Below are 12500 nucleotides of genomic sequence, written 5' to 3'. Positions count from 1 at the left end.
ATTTTCACACCCAAGATGTGTCGAGATGGGAGCCACATAAGATAGTCTCTTTACCTCCCATTAAATTGAATTAGGTTAGCTTGGTTTGGATGAAAAATGATTGGCCATGAAAAGCAAACAAGTTGTGGTATCAAAGCAAAACTTGTCACCCCATTCAAGGACAGGAAACCCAAGAACATCAAACTGGACAGAAAAGTAGCCATAAAGAAGTAATCCACAAGTTGGAGTCAATACATGGAAACCAAAGATGATACATGCATACAATGGAAGAATGGGACTTAAGATTGAATAGAAATATCAAATAAAGTTAGGGGAAAAAATTATGGACAGTTATCAGATGTAAATTTATCAGTTACTCTAGTTGCTGATTAATGTTGGTCATTTTGAGCAGTGGCAGTTTGAGCAGGTGTCGTTTACCAACAATGTTCTGTGCTGTTCTGTCATTACTGTTTTTGGGTTTTGGAGTAGGTATTGCTATATTAATATAGGGATGATATGTGTAATTAGATTAGTTGCCTCAACTTTGTTTGCAGACGATACAAAATTCTTTAGAGACTGAACTCCAGTGATCAAGAAATACTACAAAACGAGATTTCAAGAGTGGTCAGATTCACACTGATAAGTGCAAGATTATGATAGTTTCAAGGTCTAAATCACATGAATACAGGCAATACACAATGAGTTATGAAGATCAAGTATCTTTAGAGAGCTGACAGAAAAAGATCTGGGCATAATGGTGGATGAACAACGGAATTTTGAAAAAATAAATAAAAATAAATAATGAAAATAAATAAATAAATAATAATAAAAAATAAATAAAAGATTAACAAAGCAAGTACAGTTATGGGGCTTAAAGATCTTTCATCTATTTAAACCAAGAAAATTTCAAGAAACTTTATACTACAATAGACATCTGCAACCCAATTAGGAAAAAGATAGTTGATTACAGTTGACATTTTACTGGAAGAGGCCTTCTTTGGCCTATGACTCCAGTGTAGCAGCCTGATTTCTAGTGTGATGTTGGTGCTGGCCGCGTGCAGTGTTAATTTGTGCTCTATATTTATATATTTGTTCTTGTCCCTCCCAGAATTTGTCTAGCCTCGCCTCAAAACTTTTGACTGTGTCTGCATTTACCACCCATTCTGGCAGCTCATTCCAATTATTAATGACTTATTAAAGGAGTACTTTCTCAGGTCCAACCTTGCTCTTGGCTTAAATATTTTTCGACTATTTCCCCTTGTACTGGACCCCTCTCTAAATTCAAAGAGACCCTCAGTGCAGTTTCTGTCATATAAACCAGTGATGATTTTGTAGGTCTCAATTTGATCTCCCTGGGATCTCCTGTACGCCAAGGTGGGCAAGCTCAATTTCCTCAGCCTCTCTTCCTACGACAACTTCTTGAGGGATGGCAATAATTTAGTTGCTCTCCGCTGTACATTCTCCACAGCCTCCAAATCCTTCACCAGATGGGGACACCAAACCGGGTTGGCGTACTCCAAGTGCGGCCTTACAAGATCCGTGTACAGAGGCTTGAAAATGTATGGTTCTAAATGTTGAAAGGTCCTTCTGATCAGCCCTACTAACATATTGGCTTTATTGATCATTTCTGCCAGGTGTATGGAGAAGTTTAGTTTGTCATCTATGATCACCCCTATGTCTTTTTCATTTCCTGTCTTACTGATGTTGCCGTACATACTATAACCCTTCTCTTCCATTGTGGTCCTCCCTAACCTACTTGCTCTTCTCTGGATGAAAACTTAGGAGCCACCTCTCTGTCCATTCTTTGAGTTCGTCCACATCCCACTGTAACCTATCACAGTCTTCCGTGCTTTGTATTGTCCTGTATATCTTAGTGTCATCTGCATATAGATACAATTTACTTCTGTTCACTGCTGCTTCTGGCAGGTCATTGATAAATATTACAAAAAGCATGGGGCCAAGAACAGATCCCTGTGGGACTCCGCTTGTTACTTCCTTCCATCCAGAAGCCTCTCCATTTATCAACACCCTCTGTTTTCTCCCTGTTAGAAAGTTCTGAATCCATCTCAATATTTTACCTTCTACCCTGTAGCTTGATATTTTTTCTATCAGACGTTTATGTGGTACTCGGTCTTAGGCTTTCATAAAGTCCAAGTACACCACATCCACAGCCAATCCTTCATCTATTGCCTCAGTCCAGTCATCCAGTACCTTTATTAACTGTAATGTAGTTGATCTTCCAGAAATGAAGCCAAACCGTTTCTCACTAAATAACTTATTCTCCTTCATATGTCTAATTACCTCCTCCCGCAACAGTGACTCCATAACCTTGCATAGGACACTTGTTAGGCTGACAGGTCTGTAATTTCCTGGATCGCATTTGTTACCTTTCTTATAGATGGCCGTGATATGGGCAATACGCCAGTCCTCGGGTACTACACCGTCCTGCAGCGAGCTGTTATATATGATTCTCAGTGGGTCCAGCAAGTCCTCCATCAGTTCCTCAATTACCCTTGGGTGTATCCCATCTGGTCCGGGTGATTTGTTCCTCTCGAGTTTTTGCAGGGCATTCCTAATTTTGTCTAGTGATTACCATACTATCCAGTATTGTTGCCTTCCTGGTTGCCGCCCTAGGTGGATCTTCATCAGACTCGTGTATGAAAACCTTCGAGAATTGCTCTGAGAGTATGTCAGCTTTTTCCTTGTCACTTTATGCCTTTTGAGTTTTTTCTTCATTTTTATACAGTTCTCCAATGTGGGCCTTTGTTCTTGTCTTCGATGTTACATACTTCCAGAACACCTTCGGATTCTCCTTCACATACCTTGCTATTTCCCTCTCTTTTGATTTCACAGCATTCCTGGTTTGTCTTCTAACTTGGTTATTGACTCTTCTGTACTATGTGTCCTGGTATTTCCTGTTTAGTGTTCCGTCATTTTCCTAATTAATTTTCTTCAATTTTTCCCACAATCTTTGTTTCCTTTTAATCTTAGCCCGTAGTTTCCTAGTCATTGGTAGGTTTTCATTTTTTCTTGTACTATTCTTATTTACCGCTCTGATGCGTTTCCTGGGAACACATTCTTCGATCACTTCACGTAGTTTATTGGTGAATTTCTTCCACATTTCCTCTGTACCCAAATCCTGCAAATACTGGTTCCAGTCAATTCCAAGCCTTTCTTTCATGAGCTGATAGTCTGCCTTTTCATACATATAAATTTGTCGCTTACTGTTGTCCATCTGCTCCTGAGTGTCACAAGTGAACAGAATGCTTGCATGATCACTTTTTCCCAGCGGGCTTTCTGCACTGATTTCTCCAATTATTGTTTCATCATTAGTAAATATTAGGTCTAGTGTATTTCCAGTGTTGACCCTTCTTATTCTGATGATATCAAGTATGTGCTGAGTAAAAAAGCAATCACTTTCTCAATAAATTGACTATTGTAATCCATATGACTAGATTCTGTTGTGTAGCTGCTCCAACTTATGTTATGAAGGTTAAAGTCCCCTAGTAGTACTTTATATTGCACATTCATATTCACCTCCTGCATCAGTTGGAGCAGCCCAGCATTATTTCTTTCATCGCTGTTTGGGCTTCTGTATATAGATATGACCATTAATTTCTCTTTTCCACATTCTATCAGTACACCACAGTACTCACAATATTTGGTTTTCAGATCTACTAGATTAAACTTTGTTCCTTTCTTAACGTAGATAATAAGTCCCCTTCCTATGTTATTATGCAAGTTCTGTTCAATGAGATTGTATCCTTCCATATTATATTCTGCATTGGTCCTTTCATATCTAAAAATTTTTGGTTTGACCTCCTGCAGAGCTATGATATGAGGTGTATTTTCCAATTCACTTATTCTTTGGAAAATTACAGAGAAGAGCGACAAAGATTATATCAAGAGATTGAAAGTGCTGCAGCTGTCTACACTTGTATACAGGAGACAGGGATGATATGATTGAATCAAACTAATAACTGGAAAGTACACAACAGGAATAGCTACAGTGCTGCTGTTCAATGAGGGTACAGGCACAGCTACAAGAGGCCACAAGTACAAGTTAATGAAAAAGACATACAAAGCCAAGGCAAAATTTCTTTGCGGAAAGCTTAGTCAACATATGGAATAACCTCCCATTGACTAATGCAGAAACTCCTAGTATTTGCATTTGAAAGAAGACTGGATAAATATTGGAGACCTGAAGAAGTGAAATATAATTATGAAGCTGCCTTGTCACTCATCACATGCTGGCCAACGACAAAAAAATAAATACTAAATAAAAGATCTGGACATACAGGCTAAACAACCTGTGCCTGATATTCTCCTAAGTAACTTAACCTAACAACTCACTCAAAACGATGCCTTCTCAAACTAACGCCCACTCAAATCAACGAACTCCCTTGCAGATAGTGGATGACATTAGCTGGCAACTACCGATTTGGAAAGGTCTGAGGTAGTCAGACTTTCTATGGTGAGAGTCAGGAGTAAAACCAGTTTGTTTCCAACTTTGACAAGTCGTTTAATGATGTCTGTGTGACAGATGGATGCATGTCAAGCTTGAACTAGTTGGATCAATTACCAGGCCCAGACAATGAACTCCACGAGCAAAAGTAAGATTAATATCCCAGGTGAGGGTAGTTATTTAAGTCTTCCCAATGATACACAGACACACACAGAAGACTTCCTGGAAGAGGCTTACACCTGTGACTCCAGATCCACATTTACACTTTGTGGTAGTTTGTGGTGGATCTTTGCTTTATAATCGTATTTTAGTTCTTGGTTTTGCCAGAATTTATTAAGTCTACCCTCATATTGGTTGACTGATTTTGCAGCAATCAACCATTCAGGCAGGCAGCTGGTTCCAATTATTGACAACCTTACACGGGAACACATTTTCTTGCATCCAGCCGTGACCTTGTCTTGAATAATTTCAGTGAGTTTCCCCTGCTTATGTTCTCTTCCCTGCCTTGAGTGCAGCCTCCATCATATTTTCCTGTCAGTATCTTGTGGGTTTATATCATGTCTCCCCGTGCTCTTCTATATGCCAGTGTTGGTAGGTTCAACCTCCTTAGCCTTTCTTCATAGCTCAGTCCTTTAAGTTCTGGCACCATCCTTGTAGCCCTTTGCTGCACATTCTCCACCATCTCAATATCTTTTACCAAGTGAGGACTCCAAACTTGGTAAGCATATTCAAGATGTGGTCTCACCAATGCTACAGACTTAAATATTGTTGCAACCAATGTAACAAATGTCCTGATTAGTCCCACTATTTTGTTAGCTTTACTTTCTCTGATGTAGAGGATAAGAGTAAAGTACAATTCAACAGGAAGACTTGTAGCATTTTGGGTTACTCAGGGGATTAACTATAATTTTGAGTCAATTGTGCTAACAGGCTTCTGGTTGAGGTCTACTGGGGGGGGGGGGACAATAAAAATCCTACTTCACGGCCAGCTCTGCCCATCAGCCACTTGATGGCCAGCTCTGCCCATCAGCTGCTTGATGGCCAGCTCTGCCCATCAGCTGTTCAAGATGCCATCTTTGTTCTGATAGGCGAGGTTTAAGAAATAAAAGTACAATTCATACACTAACCTAACCTACCTAACTGTAGTGGGCCAACTTGGTTGAGTAGACAGGCCAAGTTGATCCTACACCAGTCTTGACCTACACAATCTGGAAGTGATCTGGACATGTACTGCTAGGACCTGTATCCAGTATCTACTTAAGGTTATAAGGTTTCATTCATTTACTGAGCTAACTACCAGCAACTTCTCTCCTCCTCAGATCGATAGTGTCCAATGATCATACAACACAATGTTTATATGGGGGATATGTGGGATGACCCAATGACCATTGCCAGCTACTGTGGACCAGGTTTCATCTACATATATATACATACATATACATACATATACACATATACATACACATATACATACACATATACATACATATAATATATATACATACATATATACATACATATACATATATACATGTATACATATATACATGTATACATGTATATCTATATATACATATATACATATACATATATACATATATACATGTATATCTATATATATATACATATATACATATACATATATACATATATACATGTATATCTATATATATATACATATATACATATACATATATACATATATACATGTATATCTATATATATATACATATATACATATACATATATACATATATACATGTATATCTATATATATATACATATATACATGTATACATATATACATGTATACATGTATATCTATATATACATATATACATATACATATATACATATACATATATACATATACATATATACATACATATATACATATACACATGTATACATACATATACACATGTATACATACATACATATACACATGTATACATACATACATATACACATGTATACATACATACATATACACATGTATACATACATACATATACACATGTATACATACATACATACATATACACATGTATACATACATACATATACACATGTATACATACATACATATACACATGTATACATACATACATATACACATATATACATACATACATATACACATATATACATACATACATATACACATATATATACATATATATATACATAATAACATACATATCAGCAATGTCCAGACTTGCACATAACTTGTAAATCCACAAAAGACACCCTATTTTATTAGCCTAATAGTACTAGGAACCTCCATTGTTAGCAAACAAAAGTGATTCCCATCATGTAGCATTGTAGGTATTATGAATATCATTGCGATTGTTAATTGAACTTAAGGTAAGCCCTAATAATTAGGGCTTACCCTAAGTTCAATTAACAATGATCTTCATAATACCTACAATGCTACATGATGGGAATCACTTTTGTTTGCTAACAATGGAAGTTCCTAGTGATTGGGTGCATCAATACAACATGGGCTCGTCTAGACCTCCAAGCTAAAATAAACTTTAATTCAGTTTCAAGGAACACTCCAATAAGTAAGTTTCCCGTCGCTCAATACCTCTATTATACTTTCGCCACTAGAACGGGAACATGACCTACAATTAACCCAGCTCAATATCAACCCGTACTGATGAATCTAAACTGCGTACTCATGACGATCTCGAAAAATTTTTCGAGTTGGGTTTCCTGGTAATCTTAGGCTTGTCAAATTTAAAATTTACCCATAGGTATACATGTAACATTACATTCCCTATGATCTTTCCCTTTTTTAATTCTCAATCTAAAAAAGTTAAACTATTCCATTAGAACGAGCACCGAATATGACCAACCAGCCGGATTTATCATTCGAAAAATTAAAACCAAGGAAAACATTTGCCGGCATTTCCCTGGGATTAGACCGAGTTATATGAAGCCAGGCTAGACCCAAACACAGAGACGTCAAACAATCAGCTGGTTTATACAGTCTTCACCAAACATTTTATATCGCATTACATCCGCGAAACTATTAGCGCTACAACCAAAATTAATGTTAAGTAATACCTTACCTACATACAGGAGGCGATGTTAAGTGTATAGAGAGTTTAATTCAAGGCTTCAGAGGCCAAGACGTTGAAATCAATATGGCGAATAAAATCCCGTAACATCCACAAGCAAGTTGCAAGAGTACTAGTATAAACTTGAACAATATTTAGAGATGTGTCTTTCACGGGTACTGGATATTGTACAATGTACGTCACACATTCCAGCTATGTCCTTAAATAACGGTAGTCACCAATATTACGGGAAAGCAACGGATAAATTCCCTCGCTCCTCACGTACTGAACTCGAAAGAAAACATTCAACGATCTGAGGTTGGTTGTCAAGAGAAAACAACGGAATACCGATTTGCGGATTTGAAAAAATATATATGTATATTGCACAATTCATGTCATAATGTTAATGCAGGCTTTGATATCACATATAGTTTGATAACAAGTAAAATACAATTTACTTAGTATTAAGTTGTTGAAATATTACTTCAATTTTTGGAACTACGTTACTAAACAAGCCGGGCTATTTTCTTGGATTCATAAGCGGGAACATTCGAAACTGAATGTTTCTTGAAATTCATAAAACAGAATATGGGGTGACATATAAAATAGAACTATTTAGATGACTTCATTTCTAATTATATGGTACAAGATATGTTACCTGATCATAAGTTCGTCACTTCGTTGCGTGAAATCTCATATCCACCTAAATTTCAGAGAAGAGTATTCGAAGAAACTCTGTACTGTATTTCGTTATTTGTGCAAATGGTATTATAACTACGGCTGTCATCTGTGATCACATACATCCGCACCCAAATGCTTTTCACCATTAAATGGTTTATTTCTTTGATGAGTCATTACATTAAAATCAAAATGAAGGCGTAACCTATCGGTAGGGCGACGAACTAGTAACCATAACATTGGAGATCAGATATACGATAATAGTGTTATCACCAGCTGGTAGGAAGGTGGTAACAGTCTGAGGGGACCAATGAGGCAATGTGAAATGAGAGTCGCGAGCATTCTCTACCATAATACCAAGGCTTAGAAGTACTGAAGTTCGCGTAGATGTGTACAGTGCAAGAGTAGGGATATCAATGAGTAAACTGAAATGTTTGCGGAAAACAGCACAACCTCGGGCCTGCCAAATTTCACAGACGATCCTCGCAGAATGTATGGACCAAAGATGAGAGGAGAGATTTTTACCCCTGCACTACTATGACACACATTATAGATTGTGTCCTGGTTGACAAGAATTTATTTGTTGCAGGTTGAACATGAGGCCAAAGCTATTTCATCTATTAATGGTTCTTTTCGTCTCAACAGATGGTCCTACAACAGAAATCTTCCGTCCGTACATATAGTGTACACTACTAACTCTTCTAACTTAAACATATTTTGTTGTTATTAGTAACACTGTTTTACTCAACTGATGGTATGGTTTCATGCAGAAAGAGTAAGGAATACCGTGCTTTTGGTGACATGATCCTTCCATGATGATGCATTTTACATATTTTGTTCTAGATGGCGCGAGATTTCAGTTAACAAAGGCAACGGGGCTCAGTTAGGGTTATTTCTGCCCCTCCGCGTCATAAGCCAAAGTAATCGTGTATTTTGCTCAAAAGTGCTATATTGTTCAGCTCCGTAGAAATAAATACAAATAGCTAATTCAGCCCCTGGAAAGACTAAGCTTTCTCGCGGGCTAACTGCTGCCTCACCACTATTTTTATTTTTTTTTTGGGGGGGGGGGAGGGGGGCACGGGACTGCCATCCGCCCGGCCCTTGTGGCGGTTTGGAACAGAGTACACATGAAACAGGAGGTGGTATCCACGTGATGCCACTGTTAGGAATGGCGGTGCATAGAGGAAATCAAGAAAGGAGGGCACCCATTGACCTCAGGCTGCTCCAGGTGGAGGGTGTAACCCCAAAAAGCTGAAGGTTCCCTCGAAAGGGGAGACGATGAGGTGTTGTGCCGCTCCTGCCGAGGTTGTGGCGCCCTCTCTGGTTAATTCCCACAAAAGCACAGGTTCTCCATCCTGTGGTTCGCAGGAAGGTCTCCAGGGGTAATTGGATGGCTGATCTTTAAGGGGACCCCCCGCCCAAAATATTTTTTTCTGAAGGATCTTGCTGATTTTTTCTGTGTGATATCTAGGTCTGAGGAAACCTTCACAGCATGAGTTTTATTCAGATCTGACGAGTAGTTTTTTATTTTTTAATAAAAAAACGTAAAAAATACCATATTTTTGGGCTTCTTTCAAATCCTATCTCCTCTTACAATTTTTATTCGATGTCTTTCATTTTACAGCAAAAGAATCTTCCAAATATATAAAAAAACAAAATAGAAAGCTTTTTTAATATCTTTGTTTAACGCCGAGGGAAAAAAAAATTAAAAAAAGTATCGAAAAAAACAACATTTTGACTTTGACACGTTATTAAAAAAAATCATTTAACATATGCAAAAAAAACTCTCTATCTTATTCTTTGTCATTTATCTAGCTATTAATAGAGACCTCATATCCAAAACTCGGTTGAAAATTGAGGGAGGAGATAAAGTTGTTGTTTTTTTCCTTAGTTTGACTAAATTTTACATTGGACCTCCTAAGACCCATTGAAAACAGGTTCCATTGTATTTTCATGATGATTTTGCATCTTTCAAGTAACTCAGGCACTTTGTACCTTCCTACAGTGTAGGATATTATTCACTCAAAGTGAGGGTCTCATAATTCCGCCACCTCACTCTTTGTCGCAAAGTTTGAGTTATTGGTCTAGAATGACCCAGCAAGGTAGTCTGATTGCTGGGATTCAGCTCTCTTTCTTTTCTTGGGTTTCCTTTCTGGTGTTGGAACAGGCTCTTGCTGCATCAGGGACATCACTGTGAGGTTTGAGACTCTAAACCCAAGGTGTTGCAACAAGGAGGCATCCTTGTAGCCACTTGTTAGCAAACAGTTGTTTGCGTAGATACAACTTGTCTGATATAGGTGTAGAGGACAGAGGATCAGGTGCTGAGGATGTGGATGTAGATGGAAGGGAGAGAGCTGCTGGAGGGAGTACTAGTGGTGGTGGCGGAGGTGGTGATAACAAAGTTGATGCTGGGGTTCTTTCTTTCTCCCCTTGAGTTGCTAATGTAGACGTTCTTATCTTCTGCAAGTGTGTCTTTTGTTTGGATAGCTTAGGCATGGCTAATATCTTCAAATATCTCTTCACTGAAAAATAGATGCGAATTTCACACGGCAAATTAGTGAATGCGGCAAGCTAACGTGTACATGTCCTTTACTTTGTAAGCCTTAGGCCACTGCCAGTCGTGCAGGCTGAACTTCCTCACACCACATACTCACGTGCATGCCGGACGTAAGAGAAAACTTTAGGAGTGTATCAAAAGCAAAAAAATAGGGTGAAATATGGTCAAAACGTATGTAAACAATGGTCGTGCGCAGCATGTGGCTGCCGGGGGGAGGGAGGGTAGGCCCTTTAAACCCTTTAAAAATGGCGGTACGATAAAAAACACTTTACCAGCATCTAGAGCAAGATTCCTACTATGTATTTATGCAACAACAAAAAAAATCGAATTTTTCTTAACTCTGGGGGCGGGGGGTCCCCTTAAAATTGGCTGGTAGTAAAGGAGTTACACTATTATTCCGGAACGTGTAGTGTAAATTCTTTGTGATGTTATTGCTTCTGCTTAATAAGATTATAACAAATAAAAAATACATGTAATATTCATTGTAGTGCCAATGTACATTGCATTAGTCTTAACGTATCATCATTCTATCGGTGTCAGATTAATGCTGGGTACGGGGAGATGGTCTTAATCTGAAAGTATGGGAAAAAGATTGAGAGCCACTGCAACGCTAAAAGGTAGCGACTGACAGTACAGTATATTCAGTTATTGTATATTTCTCTTACTGTCTATCAATAACTTTATTCTTCGTTTTACTAATACATCCCTACGGCTCAAGTCACTCCGCATTCTTGTATGATTGGGGGTTAGTCTCTACGAAAAAAATGTTGGTCGTTGTCCCTCTGTTCCATTGCATTCATTAAATCTCTTTAACCACATCTATGACTTCACATTTTCTCTGTGATATTGCCCCCACCCCAAATAATAAAAGCGTTGGCTATTGATGACAATTTTTCCGAACACCAATCCCACCGGCGGTGCTTGACGTTCGGGGGGTCAGGAGATTTTGAAGCAGTTATATAGGCTCATCAGTGGCTCTGTACTGGGACTAAGGTGGCAATACAGCACGACTGACCAGCCTTCTTCAGGACCCACTCTGCTTACACCACATGGGGAGAAGTCTAGAAAATATGTCCCAAAGTTAGTCTACCCTGTCTTCACCCGTGTGGGGAGTCACCCTCAGCAAGGTCACCTCTCACCGTAGCTATAATGTCACAACGGAAAAAAAAAAAAAAAAATGGAGAGATCAATCGTTTTCCCACCTGCAGCATCCCCGCCCAGGTTTGTGATGTTCATCAATATGACCACACCCAACCCCCACCCTGATTCAGAAACGACGACGTGATGGTGGTCCCACCCCCATGGAACAAGTACTGTTACCATCGCAATAGAACAGCCACAAATCTACAGTTATCAACCACTCATTCAATACCTCCAAATTGTACCGCATTCCCAGACCTCACTCTTCTGACTATTCACCCAAACCTAGATGAAGTGGACTCCGTCTTAGTCTATCCAAAATTCTTGGCACGAAACATGACCACTGGAATATCTGGACAATGTGGAAGACTTCGCCAAATGTAGATAATAGTAGGATTAGAACCCAGAACCCATATGACAGAACGCAATCTTTCTCAACCCCTGCTGTATACAAATCCAAGATAAACATAATGAATCATTTAACATCAGTGTAGGAATAGTCAACGGGATTGATCAGAATTCATAAATGAATTTCCAGAACAAGTAGTAATCAAAGTTTACTGGAAAAATAACACTAACGAGTACAAAGATCTCAATCCTAAAAGTGATAATAACA

The 12500-nt window shown here is 38.5% G+C and overlaps 1 protein-coding gene across 3 annotated transcripts in view; it reads right to left on the bottom strand.

Annotated features, from left to right (window-relative positions):
• me31B (ATP-dependent RNA helicase me31b) overlaps positions 1–7836 on the bottom strand; it is a 59169-nt gene extending 51333 nt beyond the window's left edge. For 2 of the 3 annotated variants that reach the window (XM_076174124.1, XM_076174126.1), the window contains exon 1: positions 7522–7836. The gene's annotated coding sequence lies outside the window, so the exon portion shown is untranslated. Of the gene's footprint in view, positions 1–5580; positions 5653–7521 lie in introns of all 3 variants that reach the window. The other variant, XM_076174125.1, reaches the window with a different exon arrangement.
• Between the last annotated feature and the right edge of the window lie 4664 nt (positions 7837–12500).

Source organism: Oratosquilla oratoria, chromosome 35 (genome assembly GCF_046742065.1).
Source record: "Oratosquilla oratoria isolate Oo_2021 chromosome 35, ASM4674206v1, whole genome shotgun sequence".
Taxonomy (NCBI): Eukaryota; Metazoa; Arthropoda; class Malacostraca; order Stomatopoda; family Squillidae; genus Oratosquilla; species Oratosquilla oratoria.
This window is presented reverse-complemented; position numbering and strand designations above follow the sequence as displayed.